This window comes from Kogia breviceps, chromosome 10 (genome assembly GCF_026419965.1).
Source record: "Kogia breviceps isolate mKogBre1 chromosome 10, mKogBre1 haplotype 1, whole genome shotgun sequence".
In the NCBI taxonomy this organism is placed as follows: domain Eukaryota; kingdom Metazoa; phylum Chordata; class Mammalia; order Artiodactyla; family Physeteridae; genus Kogia; species Kogia breviceps.
The window spans coordinates 23,989,026-24,013,412 of record NC_081319.1 but is presented as its reverse complement, the minus strand read 5'-3'; the positions used below and the strand labels follow the sequence as shown (position 1 = coordinate 24,013,412).

The following is a 24,387-nucleotide window of genomic DNA, read 5'->3' as shown; positions in this document are numbered from 1 at the left end:
ACATAATCTATCAAAGTACAGAAGAGATTCTGCATACCTCTGCTCTGAATCCTTGTTTTCTGTTTGGATTTCCCTTGGATGCTAAAACATTCTCATTTATAAAAATGTGTTTAATTTAAATAAATATTGTCATAATTAACAGAATATTGAAATCTTTGAAGTCTGAATTTTATTCCCAGGTAGTCTTTTTGTTTGCTTTTTTGTTGTTAGTATAGATTACAGTCTTCTTTATGAAACACCAGCACCGTTACATGTTATTTAAAGCTTTGATTTCCACAAAGTAATAACCTTTAGTGTAGTGTGGTGTAGTTGATGTGTATCTTTGAAAAACTTCTTCTGAAGGCCGACTGAATGTTTCAAAATTAGTTATTTTGTGTGAAGATGACTTCTGCCTTTCAAAATACCACCTGCACTGTATCTTCATTCTGTACTTATTTTCCCACTCACTAAACACATGTTATTTACTCAGGTTTCACCTGGGTGAGGGGCAAAAAGGGGGGGCAATAAACCTTTTTTAAATTTTTCTGAGAGATGCTGAATAAATGAATGTATTTACATGCCAGAGAGTTCTGGGTATGCATACAAACAAATAGGTAAAACACATGGTTACAAACTGCATTCTGTTCTTTTAAAAATTTGTTTTGACATATGTCACACTAGTAATTAATTCCTAGGCTGCATTTCTTACAAAAAGTGTGCCCCTAGTGAGATGACTTTGTTTACTCAAGATGGCAGTGCTTTGTTGGAAATTTAATTGGGGTCTTCTACATTATGCATTTTCATAAAAATATCCTTCAGAACTGATTTTAGTTGAAATATTGCTTTTGTACAGATTCTCTCATAGAATGAGAGAAGAGTTACTGCTAAATGAAACATCGCTTCTTTTCAAAATGAGAAAAATAAGAAGTGATGTATCTGCTTTAAACAAAATTTTTACATTATGAATAGTTTCGATTCTTACATCATTCTGACACCAATATCAAATCTTTTCACCAAGCTTGTTTGATTGTTTCAATAAGAAAATACATTGAAGCCTTAGTGAGAGTCACCAGGAAATTCATACATTTATTCTGTGTACAATTTTTTCTTTAAAATAGTTTTATCTCCCTCGCAGGAGCCCATTAGAATGAGATTGAAGTTTGAATCCATGCGTTATAAAATAGATTATGTGTGCTCTTTAGATTTTGTGAATGCTGTCACATGGTTTTTACTACATTTGATTTTTGTGGAGATTGCATGCTTATCCCTTATGTTCTCCTACATTATTTTAGTTACTGTGAATTTTAGCTGGAGTCTAAGCAAGGTGAACCGATTGTACTCTTTACCTCACCCTTTCAGTATTCATTTTCCTCGTGATCTAGGCCAAATTAGATGTGGCCAAGCATTGTGGGGCAGTGCGGTTATTCCAGTAAGATGGAAACGATGGAAAGAGCAAAATCACAGCTGCTTTCATAGCCAGGCTAATTTCAGAGTGTCCGTTGTCCCGAAAGTTCTATGGAGAGCAGCCTCACAACCTTGGATGTGAATTAGAAAGAAAGCAGAGAAAGGCAAGTTGTTTCCAAAAAAAGTAGGAATAAGGTAGGCTCAGCAAATGCATTTTATCCACACATTCTACGCAACAGTCGTTTTAAGAGTGCCTGCTGTGTCTTGGGCACCACGCAGAACACTTCTGCCCTAAAGGATTCATATTCTGGTGGGGAAGGAAACGGGGGGCAGACACTTTACAGGGCAGTGTAACAGGGCTGAAATGACACATATATCCAAGATGCAGCAGAGGTTATAGAGGAAGCAGTGCTTGAGTGGTACCCAGTATTCATTGCATTAATAAAAATTAGTTTGGACTTAATTCTTGAAGAGGTGTCACTTAGAAGTAGTCCAGGAGACAGGAAGATGTAACAACACATACAGAGGCCCAAGGGTGTGAAAGAACACGTTTTGTGTGTATCTTGCTTATCGAAGCAGAATTGGGGTTTTCATGCCCAGAGAAGAGGCAGGAGTGATTTCCCTCTACCTCAAGCCAGCCCTTCAAAAAACCACTCACCCAAGTTGGGTATTTGCCAGGAGGAATGGTTGAACCTCTCACCCCAGCCGAATGTTTGCCAGGGACCTGGAATCAAGCACATGGGAAAAGCTCTCGCAAGAGCCTGACATGTATCCACAGGAGTTTGGAGGATAAATTGCTGCTTTTTTAACTGTCATCTGCAACGAATCTCACAGTGAAATGCGGTTGGAGCGGCCTCACTGGCAGGATGTTGCCGTTTTGGTAATGAGTAACTCCTGGCTTCTTTTTGGTAGATGAGTGTAGCAACTAAAGAGATCTGAGATAGGTGAGAATTATTCTCCCCCTCTCCCCCTCATTTTGCTCCCAGGCTTCCATAACGCAAGTCTCCCACCAAATTCTGTTACGCATGCAATCAAAATCAAGCACTCGGGCGGGCCAGAACAAGTCATTCATCCTGTTCTGTGAGTTCACTGAAGCCCTCAATCTGTCCCTGTAGGTGCAACATTCCCCACTCTGACTGCAAAGTTCACTGGCAAGTTGCGAACCCAGTTTCCCTTATTGTCTATTTCAGGCAGTGAGAATTTTCCCTAATCTAGTGGCTGGAAACAGGAACCTTGAGGAATCAAGCCTTAAGAATCATCCTTCAAATCCTCTTTTCTAGCTCTGTTATCATTTCCTTGCCCCCCAAGGTCTTCATGTTATTTAAGTCTCTTGTGTGTTTTTCCAGAGCTACCCTCTCCTAGGTGTTCAAGCATCTTATTTGCCTTTTAACCAAAATATTTTAGAGGTCATTTTATATCACTTTATAAGGGACACACCGTTTTTTTATGATTGTGTAGGACCCCATTGTACGAAGGGATCGTTGTGCCACCACTTCCTCACTGGTGGGCAGGACAGACATGCTACAATGAGTAATATTGTTCCTGTGCCATTTCGTACATGGTTGAGAGTGTTTGTAGGTTAGATGCTGAAAAGTGGAATTTCTTGGTTAGGGGTGTCTGGGCATTTGTAATTTTGATGCAAATTGCCAAATTGCCCTTCGCAGAAGTACCAGTCGACCCTTTTGCCCACAGTGTGTGGGAGCTCTCTCTTGACCCCTGCCTCACCAACGGTACTAGCAATCTCAGAGGTGAAAAATGATCTCACTGTAATTTTAATTTTAAGTGAGACTGGGCATATGAACATATATCTGACAACAGTTTTCTTCCTTTACTGTGAACTGATGGTTTGAAATTATATTGAAGTTATGGTGAGAATTAAATGAAGAGATCCATATGAAGTGCTTTCTATAGACCCTGACACGTAGGATGTGTTCAAAGTATGTTAACTATGATTAATAGTACTCTTGGTAACTGAAAGAGCTTTTGACAGGAAATGACATCTCAGTGTGGAATGCCAGTGTCTCACCAGCTGTCTGCTCTTGGCAAGTTACTTAACCTCTCTGAGCTGTTTGCCCCTCTGTGCTAGAAACTTTGTGTCATTTGTTCTTGCTGCAGTCTTACGAAGGAGGTGTTGCAGCAATATGGTCCGCTAGGACCAGAGATGAAGAAAGCTGCCTCTAGGCTGTCAGGTTCTTGAACAGGGATGCAACCTTGATCTGCCTGCATGTAAATGTGCGAATGCCGTTTCATGATGTTGAATGACAATAGTTGTGTTTGAACTAGAGGCTGGCTAACTGTTACTGCTTAAAAAGCTTCTCAGCTACAGTTGGAGAGTGTTTTATCCAAATGTCTTGTAGAATGGAATCGTTTAATCACTTAACAGCTTGCAACGTGCAGCTGATTTTGTGTTCGCTGGCTACTTCTGTAGGAAAACAACCTATTATTATAATAATGTACAGTTACCCTAATTGATAGTTGAACCGATCAAAATTACTAACATAAATGGGTTGGAAAATTTTTTATGATTATTCTTTTTTGGGTCACATTGGTAATTTACTGGAATTTTTTCTCCAGATAAGATTACCCACTTAGAGGAAGGCTTTCTTTTTAAGATTGCAATACTTGAATGTTTTCTGTAGAAAATATTTTCGTGCAACTGTAGTTAGAATTATTACTTATTTACCATTCTTAAGGCTGTGTACTAGTTTCTGCTTTCATGATGGAAGAGAAAAAGAAGTGTTCTCTGATGAGAATTTTCCTGCTTGTATCAATGCTCTGTATCTATGAAATTGTTTCCTTGGCATTATCTCTTCCTTTCTCTTTTGGTTTGTCTTTACATTAAAAAAAAAAAAATTAATTAATTAATCTTGGCTGCGTTGGGTCTTTGTTGCTGCACGCGGGCTATCTGCAGTTGCCGGGAGCGGGGGCTACTCTTTGTTGCGGTGTGTGGGCTTCTCATGGCGGTGCCTTTTCTGGTTGCGGAGCAGGGGCTCTAGGCGCATGGGCTTCGGTAGTCGTGGCTCGTGGGCTCTAGAGCTCAGGCTCAGTAGTTGTGGCGCACGGGCTTAGTTGCCCCGCGGCATGTGGGATCTTCCCGGACCAGGGCTCCAACTCGTGTCCCCTGGCATTGGCAGGTGCATTCTTAACCACTGGGCCACCAGGGAAGCCCTTGTCTTTACATTTCAGTTTTGTCTGTCTATGTGTAATTACGCCTGCTCTTCCCAGACAGCATATAAATTACCCTTGAAGACAGTAATTGGGTTTTCACCTCTTTGTAGTATGCACAGGCTCTGCAGTAACACCTTCCACAAGCTCAGAGCTCAGTAAGTATTCGTTGCTTTTTTCATTCCTTTAAGTTTGATTGTCTTTTGTTCAGATGCTGTTAGGCACTGTGACCATTTCAAAGTGCCAGGGGAGCTCTCCGGGGTTCGGAGTTATGCTGGGTAAGGGTCAGCCTCTGACACGCTACACTGTAAGGTATTCGCATTACATAGGTGACGAAGTACCAAAGAGTGTATGTACCCTTTTCTGAGATTTCCATCTTCTTAAACCTGGAAAAAATACTTTTTATAAGCCTGATTTCATTAGAAAAGTAATTAATTCCCCCTTTTCCCCATATATCTTAGTAATTCACTATAAAGGGAAAAAAAGGTTGTAAATCTTTCCAAACTTTTAATGTGAAATCGTTTTTCAGTTAAAGTCCAATGCAAACATTGAACCTTGTTTTAATCCTGCATAATTCATTTTATTAACTATGACCAAACAGAACATCTGTTAAAATTCCATAATGTTAGCTTCATGGGAAAAGAAAAAAATCTGTTTGCTCTTGGAATTTGTTCATTGTTGTATTGTTCAGGCTTTGAGTAAATGTGTAATAAGACATTGTTATTAATGGGAATATTAAACAAATGACAATGAAATATTGCCTGTAATCACAAGCTGTTTATAACGTGTCACCTAATGGCATTTACTTTATTATAACTTTACTGTAGAGATGGTCTGTGAGGAATGCACAATACTTCATTCTTTAATCCAAAGAACATAAAATTATTACTCCTCAAATATGGATTTTAGCCTACAGTTTTTTATCATCTCTTAAATAAACAAACATTTTTAGAAAGAACAATTTAGTAAAATTATCTTAATGTGGAAAAATTGCTTTAGCCATTTAGTGCATATTTTCTCATGTTTTGTTTACATAAAACCAGCTGCTATTTACTTTTCTCATTCTTTGGACAGATTTCATTTTGCACTGTACAGTTTTGAAAAGGCTACATATTTCAATTGTTGTGTTTTGGCTGTGTTGTCTAGAAGAGATACTAGTTCCTGTGTGTAGGGTTTACTGAGAAGTAAATAAATAGCATGAATCTTCAGTGTAAACATATAGGAAAGCTGTTGGATAAAGGTGGAAACTGTCTTTTAATTCTTTTTAGACGTTAGCATCATACACCATGATGTTGAAGTAGCTTTGTCTAGGATGTTCCTTTGTGTTTTTCATCTCATGTGAAATATCTTGTCCCTTCATATTTGTGTGTTAATTTAGATGGCAGATGGACTGTAAATAACAAAATCTGACTACAGTGGCTGAACTAATTACAGTTTAGTATTAGAAATTTTTTTTTTCTCACTCTGTAACAGGAAATCTGGAGATGGTCCCTCTAAGGCTGGTGTATTGGTTAAATGAGGGCATGAGGATGCAGGCCCTTTCATTCTGCTTGGGGAACCTTAATACTCTGGCTAAATTCCTCATGGTTACAAAATGGCTGCTGCACTTTTTGGCGTCACGGCCCCTTTCCAAGTATGAAGAAGTGGAAAAGGCAGGAGGCATTATCTATCAGTCTGTTTACTTGGAAAACAAAGCTTTCTTGGGCCAGGTGTCTAAAGCTCTCCTGAGTTGGGGAGATTGAGAAGGGGATTGAGAAGTTGAATATGTATGCAGCTTTTCAGTGTGGCAGGTAAAGGCTGGCAAAGAGGGGCTTGGGACTGCAGTTACTGAGTCACCACCCTGCAGTGTCTGCTGTATTTTATCTGTTGAAGTCCTTCTAGTTCAAGCTCAATTTCTTCCGAAAGGAAACCATTTCATACACCGCTGACTTAAGTGCCGTAGTTGGGGACCCTGTTGTTCATATCCAGAGCACTTGTCTAGACTGTAATTATTTGGACATTTAATTCTACTCTGTAAATTTTGATGTCTGTTCTTATTCTTTTCCCACCACCTTTGCCCTTGTGGGAACAGTTTGGAAGCTCTTCTTTAAAAATAATTTGTCAGTCTCTTTGTAATCATTATTCTGAAAATGGAATTTATTTCAAAGTTACTTAGTTTTTTACACTGTTTTGATTTTAAAGATCTCAGAATACCTGTATTGATATACTATATGTAGACACAAAAAATATGTAAATCACAATTGAAATAATAGCTAATGCTTATCAAATATTTACAATGTTTCAGTCACTGTGCTAAGTTCTTAGCGTGCATTATTTCACATAATACTCACGGTAACCCAAAACATGATCCCTGCTTTGTGGAAACTGAGGCTTAGTAAGGCTGTGGTTTGTCCAGAGTCTTTTTTTTTTTTTAATGATTTCTCCATTTATACACTGCCTTTTAATTAATTAATTAATTAAATTTATTGGCTGCATCAGGTCTTGATTGCAGCACATGGGATCTTTCATTGCGGGGTGCGCAGGCTTTCCTCTAGTTGTGGCACGTGGGCTTAGTTGTCCTGCGGCATGTGGGATCGTAGTTTCCTGATCAGGGGTTGAACCGGCGTCCCCTGCGTTGCAAGGCGGATTCTTAACCACTGGACCACCAGGGAAGTCCCTCGTCCAGAGTCTTACATCCAGTAAGGGAGGAAACTGAGGACTTGAGAGCCCGTGATATTAGCCCCCATGGTGAGCTATGAATTTTATACGTAGACAAATTTTTCGGGAGAGGAAAATACATGTTTAAAATTCATAGTCCATATTTATATATTTCTCATTTTTGAAACTTTAAGTAGACAGTAGTGCCAGGAGTTTGGGGAAAATAAGTTTTCAGCAACTAGAAGTCTCCATGACATTAAAAGAAAAGTTAATCAGAGGACATAAAAGGAGATAGAGATATTCATGGAGAACAATGGCTTTTAAGTGCCTATTATCCCAAATGTTTGCTTGATTTGGTCTTATCATTCAGGTGTTAGTTCACATGTCCCTTCTCTGAGGGGCCTACTTTGACCACTCTAGCTAACATACACCTGCCAAAACCCCGATCTTGGTACCCTAGCAGGTACCATTATCTGAAATTATCTTCACTTTTTGTTCATAAATTTATTTCCTGCGTTCCTCTGATAGAATATACACACTTTGAGGGCAAGTGCTTTTTGCCTGTTTTGTTTCCTTCTATTAATCCAACACCTAGAAGATTCCTTGACATACAGCACACTCAGAAAATATTTGATGAACAAACCATAGATGTAGTCACACTTTTCAGAAGTAGACTAGTTGTCAATACTTAGATATTTAAAATCTCCAACAGATGCTCAGGCCTAAGATGCATTTGGCAAGAATTATGGAGTCAGTCCTCACTTAATTCCCAAGCAAGTTAGTGGTTTTCTGCCATCTCAACTTTCTGCACTTCCAGTGAGCTTAATTTTCTCCTTGTCTCTTCTTATCATATTTCCTGGTATTCTTGTGCCTTCCACAAATAGCCCTTATTTTAATTTTGTCATTTATTTATTTATTTATTTTTTTGATATGCGGGCCTCTCACTGTTGTGGCCTCTCCCGTTGTGGAGCACAGGCTCCGGACGCGCAGGCTCAGCGGCCATGGCTCACGGGCCCAGCTGCTCCGTGGCATGTGGGATCTTCCCAGACTGGGGCACGAACCCGTGTCCCCTGCATCGGCAGGTGGACTCTCAACCACTTTGCCACCAGGGGAGCCCTAATTTTGTCATTTCTTGTTAGGGGTTGCTCCTATGGATATTTTATATATGTAAAACACTTTTTGAAATGACATATGAAAATAGTAAACAACTTACTCATGAAGAAAATCTTTTATCAGTTACGTGCAAACTATGTCCTATGAACACTGGGTAAAAATTACTCTTGAGAGTCTTAGGATTGTATACTATCTTATCGTCTGAGTAAACACCATCTTATAAGAGGTATTAAGAAAGAAACTATATGTATTAAGAAAACCAAATGTGAGGGTAAAATCTAGAATGTTTATATATGAGTGAAGGATTGTGGTTGCAGGGAGTCATTTAAAAGAGCTATTGAAAATGGATTTTACTATCTGGTAGCAGATTGCCCTGGGGTTATATAATGATAACAGTTAACAGTTTGAATTCTGATCATGTATAGTAGTACCTTGTATTTTTCTAATCTTCAGATAAAACTGTGAGATATTAACCTTTTTGTTGGTTTGTTTTAAAATTGATCAGTAGCATGAGCTTGGAAAAGCAGGCTAGTTAGTATATGTAGTATATGGCAGGTCTGGAAGCAGCGGCCCAGCCTATGTGATTCTAAAGCCTGTGTTTCTGGTTACACTTTGCTTCCTGCTCATGTTTTGCAGATAAATTCACTATTCATTGCGCTCAGAAGTTTTCAGTAAATTGTGTGAAAATAAAGTGGTAGTATATCTTTGAGACTTGGAGCACATCTGTTAACTTGAAGTGGAGCATAATTTCTGAGTGTTAGAGGATTCTAGACGGTAGAAATGGAGCCATCTGTATAGGCAGAACACAATGAACTGTGCTTCTGAATTAGGCAGTAATACTGATTTCAACATCTTCTTTCCTCTAGCCTTTGTGAAGTTTGCTTAAAAATGCTTTGACTGGGCTTCCCTGGTGGCGCAGTGGTTGAGAGTCTGCCTGCCGATGCAGGGGACACGGGTTCGTGCCCCGGTCTGGGAAGATCCCACATGCCGCGGAGCGGCTGGGCCCGTGAGCCATGGCCGCTGAGCCTGCGCATCCGGAGCGTGTGCTCCGCAGCGGGAGAGGCCACAACAGTGAGAGGCCCGCGTACCACAAAAAAAAAAAAAAAAAGCTTTGCCTTCTGTCCTCTTGTTTCCTGAGCTTTCACATATATTCTGAGAAATAACCCAATAGATGGGAAAGAGTTGATAATCTTTGGCATTGAAATGGTTTTGGTACTTAGCCAAATAACAGATAATTTGTTGACTAGTGGAGAAGCAGAAATTGATGAGAGGGTATTTCTTTTCCTTTGTGAAAACACTCTGCCTTTTGTTATTGAATTTGTTGATGCAAAGGTTGCGTTATAGAAATGGCACACTAGAGGGCACACAATGTCTGTGTTTTAAATGTTGGTGGCAGAAACTTCAGAGTGCCTGAACCTTGAAGCTCTTGAGTTGATTGTTTGGCACTTTTTAAAAGTGGTTCAAATTAAAAAATAAAAAACAAAGCTTAATAAATAGTACTCTCCAATCCAGGGTTCCTGAATAATATTGTTTTATTTAATCCATACGTACTTCATTGTTCATCTCTCAAATACAAGAACCAATAGGTATATTTAATGTACCAAAAATGAATATCAGTCTTAAAGTATTTCCCTCAAGCTGTTGTTTTTAAAGCTGTTTTTCAATTACAACTGTAATTTCACATTTGGAAGCACTGGCAGACACTACTTTATTCAAGTGATGAAGGGTAGTATCACCAGTAGTAAGATATATTGACATCATACACCCCCAATATGATGCACAATATCACCTCTTTGTTCTTCTTGCCAAAAAAATACATAATCTCGGATCATGATAAAACATCTGACATACCCAAATTGAGGGGCATTGTACAAAATTGTTAAGGTCACGAAAAAGAATTGTCACACCCAGGAGTAGACTAAGGAGACACAACAAGCAAATGCAGTGAGGGGTCCTGGGAAGAGAAAAAGAATATTAGGTGAAAAAACTGGGGAAATTCAAATAAGGTCTGTAATTTAGATGTTAGTATTGCAGCAATGCTAATAGTTGGTTTTGATAATCATACTCTGGTTAAGTTCTTAACATTAGGGAAGCTATGTGTAGTGTATATGTGAGCTCCCTGTATTGTTTGAGTAACTTTTAAGGAAGTCGATAACTTATTTTTAAAAATAAAAAGCTGGGAATTCCTTGGTGGTCCAGTGGTAAGGACTTCGCACTTCCACTGCAGAGGGCCCGGGTTCAATCCCTGGTCAGGAAACTAAGCTAAGATCCTGCAAGCCGCGCGTCATGGCCCAAAATAATAATAAAATAAAAATAAAAAGCTGGGAAAAAAAAAGAATGGCAGATTTGGACACTGTATGAAGTACTTTATTATTTATTTATTTATTTATTTTTTTGCGGTACGCGGGCCTCTCACTACTGTGGCCTCTCCCGTTGCGGAGCACAGGCTCCGGACACGCAGGCTCAGCGGCCATGGCTCACGGGCCCAGCGGCTCTGCAGCATGTGGGATCTTCCCGGACCGGGGCACGAACCTGTGTCCCCCGCATTGGCAGGTGGACTCTCAACCACTGCGCCACCAGGGAAGCCCTGAAATACTTTTTTTAAAAAAACGATCTTCTAAAATAATGACAATTTAAACTTAAACTTAATTAAAATTTTTTTTAAAAATAAATTTATTTATTTATTTTTATTTTTGGCCGCGCTGGGTCTTCGTTGCTGCATGCAGGCTTTCTCTAGTTGCGGCGTGCAGGCTTCTCACTGCGGTGGCTTCTTTTGTTGTGGAGCACGGGCTCTAGGAGCGTGGGCTTCAGTAGTTGTGGCTCGCGGGCTTTAGGGCTCAGGCTCAGTAGTTGTGGCACATGGGCTTAGTTGCTCCTCGGCATGTGGGATCCTCCCAGACCAGGGATCGAACCCGTCCGTGTCCCCTGCATTGGCAGGTGGATTCTCAACCACTGTGCCACCAGGGAAGTCCTTAAAACTTTTTTATCCAAGTAATAATTGGTAGCAATTCACATAATAGAGAAATAAGATTTTACCTTGAAAAGCAAGTCTCCTGCCCTGTCCCTCTTCATTCTAGTCCCACTCTCCAGAGGTAACCTCTTTTAACTGTTTCCATTTTTAATTCTTCTTATTACATCCATATTTCCGAATAATATGTTTATACATCTGTGTCTTCATTTGTCAGTTTAGATACACTCTCCTGAGCCTTTGGAGTGGAGGGTGTGATGGAGCTGACATTATGCTCCTCCCCAACCTTTTTCGGTTACACAAATTTCATGCCTCTGGTTATTTCAGAAACATGAAGTCATATATTTGAGTCTTTATTTCTTATCCCACAAACTTCCAGCATCTTTTTTCTTTTTATAAGATGAGGCTCTTACTTCCTTTTTGCTACCATATCCTCTTTCACCTTCAAGTGCCACTTTCTGGATTGACTTTTTCTCACCTGCACTTTGATCCTAGATAATGAAGATGGCTGCCAGTTTCATCCTGTCCTTCACGCACAGTCACTTCTTTCGTGACGTTTCTGGGTTGATTCTAAAAGTTGAACACCAGTGAAAAGTTGAACACCAGTGAACTAGTGTGTGTATTACTTGAGCCTTCATGCACGATCACTAGGCCAGGTAGTGTGCTGGGTTATTCTTCCTTTTGTGTTGGTAACACATCTTCCTGGAGATGTTTTCAACATGGGAATCAAATAGACTCTCTTCTTGCGTTCCATCACTTGCTAAAATTTGTCCATATTTTAATTTGCTGAACACTTGGGGCATGAACTTTCTTATGTTTTTTCCCTTTGGAGTTTATAATTGCCTTTTGGGGGTACATTAATTGCCTTTTTCACGTATTTAGTGTGACAGCCTCAAAATCATGGTTTTTTGTAGTTCTGTGGGTTTTTTGTTGTTGTTGTTTTTTCTCCATTGGGAATCTTGGAAACTTCTGTCTTCCACTTCTAATCCACCATGACCATTCACTGTGTCTGGACTTCTCACTGCTTTCCTGGGCTGGATTTGCTGTTGCCTGGAGGTGTCAGAGCACATTGGTTCAGGCCACGGGCTTGGCAGCCAGACTGCCTGGGTTGGACCACCTCTCTGCTTCTGACAGTCTTAGACTTCTGGTTCCTTAGTGTCCTAATCTAATGAAAATATTGGAAGGCATAATAAATATAAGGATATAGCTCTTTTGTTTGAAGCCCTTTTTTTTAATCCTGATTTTTTTGTCAAGTAATTAGCTTTCTCTCGTTCCTAATATAACTTAAAAAATTTCTTACTAACAACACTTAATGATAACCATTCATAACAATTCTTTGGCCTCAACTGTGTCTCATTGATTTTATTTTTATTTTTTTTTGCGGTACGTGGGCCTCTCACTGCTGCAGCCTCTCCCGTTGCGGAGCACAGGCTCTGGACGCGCAGGCTCAGCGGCCATGGCTCCCGGGCCCAGCCGCTCCGCGGCATGTGGGATCTTCCCAGACCAGGGCACGAACCGGTGTCCCCTGCATCCGCAGGCGGACTCCCAACCACTGTGCCACCAGGGAAGCCCTGGACGAGTTTTGATTTAGTGAAGGCACCAAACAAAGGGTCTGGTATATAGTAACCTCTCAGTAAGTTCTTGTCACTTTATTTTTCTGTATTTGAAGGAGGAAGTAGATTGAATTTATCCAGACTCTACCACTTTACCAGACTCTAGGTACTTTTCATATGTTTTTTCATTTAATCTTTACAGTAACCCTACAAAGAATAATAAATGTCAACTGAATGCTTGAAAAGGGCATACCCCCTACGTATCTAGTCATGATTCCCAGCCAATCTGTAGTGTTTGTCTATCTTGTAAACCATGCAATGAACTAACAGATAGTTGCCTATTCAATACCAATGAGAAACTGACATTCAGTGGTGTAAGTTACTTGATCTACATAAAATAATACAGTTAGCAGAGGGCAGAGTTGGGCTCTGAATTCTTTGAACTCTTATGCTTTTTTCATATCAGTGTATGTATTTCCTTTTCTCTGTTGGGAATGTAAGTAAGTAGGCTTTAAAATGCATAGGAGCATCTTCTTTTTCTTTTTTCTCTCTCGCCAACATTTTATTTTGAAAAATTTCCACTTACAGATAAGTTAAAACATATTTTCTTTTCCCACAATTCACTGAATAACATTTTGCTCCATTCCACCTTTCTTGCTACAGTATTTTTTCCTGAAACATTTTAGGTAGGAAGCACACACATCCCAGGATAGTTCATCACTAAATATTCAGCATATGTCTCTTAAGAATAGTCATTCCTGTCATAACTACAATACCATTATCCTTCCCAAGAAAAGTAACATTGATGCATTCATATTATCTAATATATGGTCAGTTTTATTAGTTTTCCTGTTGTCCCAATAATAAAGCTTTATAATTTTTTTTTTTCCCTCTCTCCAGGATCCAGTCACAGATCACACATTGCATTTGGTTGTTAGGTTTCCCCAACCTCCCCTGCTCTCCCCGCTACATGGCCTTGACATTCTTTTAGAGTCCAGGGCAGAGTTGTTCTACAAACAGTTCCATAATCTGTATTGTCTGATTTCCTTATGATTATGTTCAGATTACATATTAAATGTTTTGAGTGTGCATGGATATTGCATGGATGATGCTGGGTACTTTTGTGGCATTGTACCAGGGGTCACATAGTGTCCCAAACTTGGTGAAGCTAAGTTTAGTCACTTGATTACGTTGGTGTTCCCTAGCTTTCTGTGCTTCAGAGGTTCATTTCTCCTTTGTTTTTGAGAAGTAATCTATGGGGTAATATTCTGAGACCACGTGATTATCCTGTTTCCCAATAATCTTTCACCCAGTAGTTTTAACATCTGTGGATGCTTCTTGCCTGAAGTGTTTATTACATTGGTGATTGCAAAATGCTGATTTTCCTAATACTGTCCTTTTTCTTTGAATTTATTAGCTGGCATTCTTCTGTAAAGAAAAGCTTTCTTCCTTTACCACCTCCTCACCCCATGTCTTCCCACCCCAGGTCCCTTTTTTTAGTATCCCTGTATACTTATGGATTTTTTTTTTTTAATGGCTTTATTGTATATAATTCATGCACCATACAGTCACTGATTTAAAGTAACCATTCAGGGCTTCCCTGGTGGCGCAGTGGTTGAGAGTCCGCCTGCCGATGCAGGAGACGCGGGTTCGTGCCCTGGTCCGGGAGGATCCCACATGCCGCGGAGCAACTAGGCCCGTGAGCCGTGGCCGCTGGGCCTGCGTGTCCGGAGCCTGTGCTCCGCAATGGGAGAGGCCACAGCAGTGAGAGGCCCGCATACCGCAAAAAAAAATAAATAAATAAATAAAAAAATAAAGTAACCATTCAGTGGGTTTTAGTGTATTCACCAATAATGTGCAGCCATCAGCACAGCCGTGGATTCTTTTTTATTTAATAATCATAATCCATTTCCATTACTACTCTTTGATGCTCCAACTGCCCCAAATTTGGCCAGTGGGAGCCTCTTCAAGCCTACTGTTCTTACACATTTCCCTGTTAGTCTTTGGGAACTTCCTTATTGGTATATCAAGGTGTCCCAGTCTTTGTACTTTACCTGCCCAATCCTGTAATCAGCCACTTCTCCAAGGAGCCCTTGATTCCTTTTAGTGGAGCATGGTGTTGAGAAACTAAGATTTGGAATTCTAGCTGTATTACTGCATGTAGGCTTTTATTGGGCAGGAAAGCTTTTTATTATTATTTTAAAAAATATTCATTTATTTATTTGTCTGCGCCAGGTCTTAGTTGAGGCATGAGGGATCTTTAGTTGCAGCATGGGAACTCTTAGTTGTGGCATGCATGTGGGATCTAGTTCCCTGACCAGGGATCGAACCCGGGCCCCCTGCGCTGGGAGTGCAGAGTCTTAGACCCTGGACTACCAGGAAGATCCCAGAAAAGCTTTTAAAAAATTAAATACATTGCTTTTCTTCCTCCTTCCCATTTTCCTGTATTTATCTCAGGTAAGAACAACAAGTAATTACTGTTTATTTTGTTTTTTAAGTTATCACACTGTAAAATTGACTTCTTTTTAGTGTACAGAGCTATATATTTTAACAACATGTATAGATTAATATAACCAGAAGTACGATCGGGGTACAAAATATTCACATCATCCCCTAAACTCTTGTGCTATCCCCTTGTAGTCATACTCATTTCCCTCTTTCTAATCCCTGGCAACAACGGATCTGTCACTTAAATGGAATCATGTAATGTGAAGTCTTTTGAGACTAGTTCCTGTCACTCGTCATAGTGCTGTTGAGATTCATCCCAGTTGTTGCGTGTAACAACCGTGTTCCTTTTAATTATTCCATTGTTTGGATGCACCACAGTTTGTTTATACATTCACCCACTGAAGGACGCTGGAATTCTTTTCAGTTGGGGGCCATTATGAAGAGAATTGTTATAAATATTCATGCACAGGTTTCTGTGTGAACATAAATTTCCATTTCTCTAGGGTAGATAGTCAGGAATGGGATTGCTGGGTCATATGGTAAGTGTATGGTAACTTTATAAGAAACTGCAAAACTCTTTTCTGTAATACATTGGCTGTACAATTTTGCATTCCCACCAGCAATGGATACTCTAAATCTTTGTCACCACTTGGTTTTGGTAGGATTTTTTAACTTTAGCTATTGTAATAGGTGTGTAATGATATCCCATAGTGGTTTTAATTTTCAGTTCCCGAACGGTAATGATATTGAACGTGCTTATTTGCCATCCTTAGATGTTCTTTGGTAAGTGTCTCTTGTCTATTTTTTAATCAGGTTGTTTCTTACTTTAATATTTTGAAAGTTTTTTTTATGTTTGGGATGCTAGCCCTTTGTCACTAATGTGATTTGCATGATAATTATTTTCTGATAATCTCTAGCTTGTATTTTCATTCTCTGAACCGTATTATTTATAAAACCTTAACATTTTGGCAAAGTCCATTTTATCTACTTTTTTCTTTATGAATTGTGCTTTGAGTGTTGTGTCTAAGAACCTGCCTAACCCCAAGTCCTTAAGGTTTTCTCCCATGTTTCCTTCTAAAAGTTTTATAGGGCTTCCCTGGTGGCGCAGTGGTTGAGAGTCCGCCTGCCGATGCAGGGGATGCGAGTTCGTGCCCCGGTCCGGGAAGATCCCACATGCCGTGGAGCGTCTGGGCCCGTGAGCCATGGCCGCTGAGCCTGAGCGTCCGGAGCCTATGCTCCGCAACGGGAGAGGCCACAACAGTGAGAGGCCCGCATATCACACACACACACACACACACACACACACACACACACAAAAACGTTTTACAGTTTTATCTTTGACATTTACATCTACAATCCATTTTGAGTTGATTTTTATTTAAGGATGGGGTTTAGGTTGAGAGGTTTTTTTTTTAATTTATTTTATTTATTTTTGGCTACGTGGGATCATCGTTGCTGCGCTCGGGCTTTCTCATGTTGCGGCCAGCGGGGGCTGCTCTTCATGGCGGTGCACAGGCTTCTCATTGTGGTGGCCTCTCTTGTTGCGGAGCATGGGCTCTAGGGACCGGGCTTCAGTAGTTGTGGCATGTGGGCTCAGTAGTTGTGGCTCATGGACTTCGCTGCTCCACTGCACGTGAGATCTTCCCGGACCAGGGCTTGAACCCCTGTCCCCTGCCTTGGCAGGCGGATTCTTAACCACTGCGCCACCAGGGGAGCCCTGAGGTTTGTTTTTTGCACATGGATGATCAGTTGTTCCAAAAACATTTGTTGAAAAGAATATCTCTTCTCCATTGATACGCTTTTGCATCTTCGTAGAAAAATCAGTTGGCTGTATGGTAATGATATTGAATGTGCTTATTTGCCATCCTTAGATGTTCTTTGGTGAAGTGTCTCTTGTCTGTGTTTTAATAGACGTGGGTCTGTATCTGGAACAAATTTGAGTTGGTTCCAATGTGTTTTTTGTTTGCTTGTTTTTTCCTACTCAGGTATTTGTGTTCATATTTTTGAACATCCCAGTCTTGAAAGATGATGTTTTGATTTTCTAAGACATTCCCCCCCTTTTTTTAAACTGATAAAACCCCCCAAACTTACGTGTTTTCCGTCCTTTTCCTTTCTAAATCATCTCTTAAAAAAACTGATAGGCCTAAAAACATTCTAAAACTTTTATGTATCTTTTATCCTTTTTTTCTTTCCATTTTTGTAAGAATGACCTATGTTCTCTCGAATTACTGTACCTTTAATATGTATACATCAGTGGGTTAGAAGCTTAGTTCTTCATCTAACTTTGATTCAGGAGATAGTATTATTTCCTTATAAAATTTGGACCACTCATTTTTTTTCTGTTGTTATTGCTGTTACATTGCCATATGGTATAAATAATCTTAACATTGACTTGAAGAAGGAAAAGGTGCTGTGTATTTTATTTTATCCAAACATGAAGCATCTTTGCTTGGAGAGTTATCCTCTTTGCACTATTCTATAAAATACAAGACCTGAAATGACTTACCAAGATGACTCTGCTAGTCTGTGGTGAAGGTAAACTGAGAACCGAGATTATTTGACTCTTAACTTAGCCCCGCCTTCCTAGAATGGAGGGTCTGCAGACCGTGGAATTTAATATGAAATATTTAATGCAAAAGACAGATTATGGAAATTTCCTTTGTATGCTGCAGCTTAAAAGAAGTTCACCGTGGTTGCGAGATAAATATTGTTGCTGAGGTATGATCCAGTGGTTTTAGCTCACCTGAAAATGTTTATTACATGCGGGGTGCAGAGGTATGGAGTCAGCAGTGTGTGGATAAGACAAAAGAGGTCCAAGATTCTCCCCTCAGAGAGCTTCTGCTACTTGTATGTGGAAGGGCACATATATGCATTTGTAAAGCAGTTCATCAGTAGTTGAAAACAGTAGTGAAAGTGCTGGCAAGTATAGGAATGAATAGTCAGTCAGGGAGTAAACCCCTTCTCTGGATGAGTTGAATTTTAGGTAATCCTTTTACAAAATAGAAAAAGGTAGAGGAGAGTAATGGAATCCGTGTGTCGATACTGGGGGAAACATTCTTTAAAAAAAAGTATGCTAGCTGCCTTTAAAATAATGTTTTTTATACTTCAAGTGGTACTAAAACCCTGAGGTTGGACTTCCTGCTTGTAATCACGTGTACTGAATGAACCTCCTTTTGGGGTTGGGACCTTTTTTTTTTTTTTTTGAATGCCTAATTCTTGCCTCAACTTAGAAGGGAAAAATAGAATTGCAAGTCAAGATGGAATTTGCTTGGAGGGCTCTCTGTAATGTTCTCATGTAAATTATAAGAATGGGTCTTAGAATATCAACATTAAATAGAAGAACTTAAAAAAAAATCCATCTGGTACTTGGGCCACCCCACCCCCACAAATCAGGGCACTGTTAGCTAATTAACACTGCTTGTAATACTTAGTAACCTATTTACTATGGGTTTTTCATTGATCACCAAAAGTAAATGTTAGAGTGACCTTTGTAGGAAATGTGTCCCTGAGGCTCAGATGTATGTGTAGTAAAGGCAAACACTCTGCCCTTGGCTCTTAGGTGTGGGATTTCACTTCAAAGATTTTGAGTGGAGTGGCTCTCAGTACAATTAAAAACATAAAGCGTTAACCTCTTACCAGGAACACTTACCTTTGATTCTTTATGTTGAAGTAAAGTTAGGTTGTTGACTATTATAGAAAATGACTAGATACAGAAAAAAAATGTTGCCCAATTCATTTCATGCAAATCAAAACCCCCAAATCATTTACAACCCGTTTCAGAGCTTACAGAGTATTAAACGGGTGTCACCCATATTTTGGGGCTTTTTGAGGCATTATTTAACACATGTCAACTTGTGCTAGCTTTTGCATTTTCTCAAATTTGCTTGTGTGTGCATTTTTAAAACTATTTTTAAAATATTCTACTTCTTAATATAAAGAATTGGAGCCATCAAAGTTGGCAAGCATTGAGCATGCTAATTAGTTCAACATACTGACCAGTTCTCTGAATTATTAGTTCAAAGAAGCATGTGGACAGGGATGAAATTAGATTTGGGCATTTTTCACTCTAGTTGTTTTAGGATACTCAGGGTTGCTTTGATGTGTAAATAACATGCTTTTTCATGCATGGTTCAGGATACATCAAACATGTCTAAAACTTTGTCTCAGATTTAGGACTCATCATTTGTATCCAGAATTGGATATACACACTTGTAACTGTCCAGCAACTTTAGAGAAAACTTTTTTGAGTTTGTGTTTGATAGTTAAAGTGCAGGATATTTTATTTTTCATAATATGTATGCACGGGCTTGTTTATTTATAAACTGGTGTAAATAGTTGTAAGGCGATGCATAAAATTTACTTTATCAACTGCTAAAATATATTCACTTATTCAAATGTCAGTTTTAAGACTAAAAGCTTAGGCAGCTATGAAAGCATAAAGAGTGTGTGTGTGTGTGTGTGTGTGTGTGTGTGTGTGTGTGCCTACATACATATACATATATAATTGCTTATGTGCGTATATGTATATAAGTATAATCACATGCCTTTAGCTGTTTGTGTGGTAAAGATAAACATGTTGACTTTATCAGCTAAATGTTCTGTTTAAATTTAATTATAACTAGAATTAAGAGCAAACCTAGTTGTCTGCACATTGTTTTACAATTTACTACCTCCTCTGGCTTTTATGTGGGAAAACTTGTGTCATCATGAGTAATTTTTGTAAGGAAGGGCATCCATTCACTTAGTCTTAGTGAAATTCGACTACGAGGGTAAGAAGTGAAAAACCCATGACTTTCCATTTCCCCCAGTCGCTGATCAGAAGGCTCCATAATAGGCTGTGCTCCAGCCCAGTGTTAGATGCAGGGGGCCATGAGACAAGAGTTCAGGCAGTGTCCTCTATTGTATAAGCCTCCTATTTAGGAATAATCTCAGACATATTAAATAATAATGTCACGTTAATGAGAGAGTGTAAAACATACCCTTTTGTTTAGTAAAGTCATTTTTTCTGTTTGGTTATTAAACTACATGAGGTTTCATAGCACATTCTATTTTGTGCAAAATATTACTTTAACAGTGGATTCTTTACTCCATCAGGTATTAGTATACTGAAGTTCTAGTTGCAGTTATGTCACTTACTCTCTTGTGCCTTTTGAAGTTGTTTGATCTCCCTGGGCATTGGTTTTCTCATTGTCAGAATAGTTGGTAAGGGCTTCCCTGGTGGTGCAGTGGTTAAGATTCTGCCTGAAAATGCCGGGGACACGGGTTTGAGCCCTGGTCCGGGAAGATCCCACATGCCGCGGAGCGACTAAGCCCGTGCGCCACAAGTACTGAGCCTGCGTTCTGGAGCCTGCGAGCCACAACTACTGAAGCCTGCGCACCGGGAGCCTGTGCTCTGCATTGGGAGAAGCCACCGCAATGAGAGGCCCATGCACCACAACAAGGAGTGGCCCCTGCTCTCAGCAACTAGAGGAGGCCCGCATGCAGCAGTGAAGACCCAATGCAGCCAAAAATTAAATAAATGAATTTTAAAAAAAATGGTTGGTAAACTTGTGGGCTATACCAGACCCCACCATGTTTTTGTAAGACAGCCTTATTGGCCCATATTCATGTATGTCTCGTCTGTGGCTGCTTTCATGCTACAGTGGCAGACTGTGTGGCCCGCAGAGCTTGAAATATTTATTCTCTTTACAGAAAAAGTTTTCTGAATCTTGGACTAAATCCATCTCTGAGGCCTATCTTAGATTTCCTTTATGTCAACTTCTCTTTCGTTCTTAGGGTCAGAAGTTTTTATTCCTATTAAGGATATAGTAGTATATCATATACCATGTTTCAGTGTTCATTTTTCCTCATTACCAACTTTGCTACTTACCAAGAGAAAGAAAATATTGACTAGATCATTTGTTCTCAAAGTGTGGTCCCTGAACCAACTGCAGCAGCATTACCAGGGAAACGGTCTAGAAATGCAGATTCACAGGCCCCAGACCTGAATCAGAAACTCTGGGGGTGAGACCCGAAACCTGTTCATTACAAGCCTTCCAGGTCATTCTGATGCGCAGTGATATGTGAGATCCACTAGGCCAAATGATACCAAGTTCAGTTAAAAGATTTTCTTGTTTTCTTTTGAAATAAAGAAAAAACTTAAATTCTAGAACCATTTGGTAAATCAGGAGAAAAATGAACTGTTGGATATTATTACAGAAAGTGGAGAAGTTATTACTTTTTCTTCTCCAGGAAAACCTTTTGTCGTAAATATGTGTAGATTTTTTTAATGTAATGAGAAATTCCTGAAAGATACATCTTTGTCACCTTCAGCATATTTTTTTTTTTTTAATGGGCAAAAGGAAGAGTAACCACTATGATTGATTTCTTCATGGGATTTTCTTTTTTTGGTGGGGGATAGCTTTAAGTTACTTTGAAACTAACGATTTGAAATAAACAGTCTTCACAATAAAAGAATTACATCAACAATTTTTTTGCTTCTAAAGCTAATGCTTTAAGAAATAAGCATTTAGGGCTTCCCTGGTGGTGCAGTGGTTGAGAGTCCTTCTGCCAATGCAGGGGACACGGGTTCGTGCCCCGGTCTGGGAAGATCCCACATGCCGTGGAGCGTCTGGGCCCGTGAGCCATGGCCGCTGAGCCTGCGCGTCCGGAGCCTGTGCTCCGCAACGGGAAAGGCCACAACAGTGAGAGGCCCGCGTACTGCAAAAAAAAAAAAAAAAAAAAAAAAAGCATTTAGGAGGTACAGTAGCCTATCACCTGTGGCTCCCTTTCTTGCCCGTTTTGTCAGATCCATGTTGAAGTGACTTTTTCCCAACCCTGGAAACCACTAGAATTCTGAGTACCAATCAGACTACTCATCTCTGTTAGGAAAGATCACAAACATAATGCTTCATATTAAATCTCAGAGAGAGGAATAGCAAAATTGTACATGTCAAGAAAGCATTACAGGATGACGTTGTTATTTGGAGAATTGCTTTCATCTTTGAGATATCTCACACCTGCTTCATTTGGCACAGGCGGTTTCCATCTCATGAAAAACTGTCTTTGCTCTCCTCCAACTCCCAAAGTGTATAGACATAGCATGGTAATAAGAGAAAACTTTTAACATAAAAACTCACTTAAAGGTGCCATCTAAAAATGCAGGGTGTGTAAACTGAATTAACTAACTTCATTTTGTTGAAAAGGAACTGTTGGTTTTGTGTGTGTGTGTACTACAACATACACACACATATTATATATACACTTATACATTTATATATATACACATGTGATATATGTGTGAATGTGTATAAACACATTTCCATATATTTGTATATATATATTTAAAACAATGTATACAGCAAACTTTCATATATAAAACCCTCTAATGTTTTTAAACTGCTTCTAAAATCTGTGTTAACTCTCAAGTCACTAACAAAGTTCTGTAGGCCAAATTTATTTTGCTGGTTGCTTTTACTTTCTCTTTAAAAATTTTAGAAAATATTTATTTATGGGACTTCACTGGCGGTCCAGTGATTAAGAGTCTGTGCTTCCAATGCAGTGAGTGTGGGTTCGATCCCTGGTCAGGGAACTAAGATCCCACATGCCACATGGTGCGGCCATTAAAAAAAAAAAAAAATTATTGGGCTTCCCTGGTGGCGCAGTGGTTGAGAGTCCGCCTGCCGATGCAGGGGACGCGGGTTCGTGCCCCGGTCTGGGAAGACCCCACATGCCGCGGAGCAGCTGGGCCTGTGAGCCATGGCCACTGAGCCTGAGCGTCCGGAGCCTGTGCTCTGCAACGGGAGAAGCCACAACAGTGAGAGGCCCATGTACAGCAAAAAATAAATAAATAAATAAATAAATAATTTACTTATTTTCTGCTTTTTGAAATGCACCAAAAATATAAGATAATTTGAAGGGAGAAAAAGTGTGCATGTACATGTATGTGTAACCATCCCCTGATACAGAGTAAGAGTTAACTATTTCCAAATACTAATATGATAAATTCTATGAAATCTTTTCTTTGGATAAACAGTTTTGGCTTTTTCAGTTATAGGTGTTTTGTTTCTATTTTTAATTAAACATCATGATTATTTGAATGTCATGTAACTCCTTGAGAAGCTTCCTCCATGCTAGCGATTTTTGAAAATTTTGTTTCAGTTTTTCAGTGGGCACAATCAGACTTCTTTTTTTCACATTTTATAGATGACACATTTGGCTATACCTGGGCAAAATCCAGTTAAAAATAATAGTATTTATTATTTAATAAACTACCAAGCTTTTGGAACCATCTGGAACTTTATTTTCTTTGCACGCAGCATCTGAGTTTCAGCTGTTAGCATTTCTCCTTTGCTCTGGGAAGGGTCAGTTGCTTTTAAAGTCTTTGATGCTTGCTGTGTCAGCCCTTTTCATATTTTCAAAATGCCCGTGTAAAAGGGCTTTTCGTCCATTCATGCTGATAATTCTTTTGAACTTGAGGTTTGAACCAAACTAATCAAATTTAATTATAGCTCAAATCCCATTACAGTGAACTCCAGTAGACTTCTGGGCTAGGTTATTATTATTATTTTTTTGTTATACGGGAATGCAGCCATAACCGATATTACTAGAAGTAAGTGGGCCATTGACTGTATTTTGGGAGATCTTTTGTAATGTCCAGACTTTGTTATATTGACATTGGTAAATATGGATTTGAACTTTCATTCTTTTCTAAAGAATACTGAATTAATCTCATGTACAGTTTCTCTTTCTTTGTGTATACTTTGGGTGATCTTTTCCTGTTCATCTTTAACAGTTTGAACAACTAAATTCTAAAAACTAATTTCTGAAAGAATCCTTCGGTTTTGTTGTTGCTGTTACTTGTTTTTTGTTTGTTTGTTTTGAAGATCCAAGACTGAATGGGGATTTAAATACACCCTCCTGGGAGCACCGCCGTGGTTTGTGCATATTTACTTGCCTGGTGTTCTGAGAGAGACGGGTTTTTTTTTTTTCCCCTATTTGCTTCATTTAAAAAAAAAAAAAGTTTGAGCAGTATTATTTACTGGAGAGAAAGTAGAAAATATATATGTTTTAGACCATGGCATATATTAAGGGAGGTGGACTAATACTGATATTTGTAGTGCTTTCTTCAAAATGATTGCT

At 39.3% G+C, this 24,387-nt stretch overlaps 1 protein-coding gene across 7 annotated transcripts in view; it reads left to right on the top strand.

The window, feature by feature from the left end:
• The window catches only part of SLC25A26 (solute carrier family 25 member 26), a 141,136-nt gene that overhangs the window by 40,112 nt on the left and 76,637 nt on the right, over positions 1–24,387 (top strand). The gene's annotated exons all lie outside the window — the stretch shown is intronic.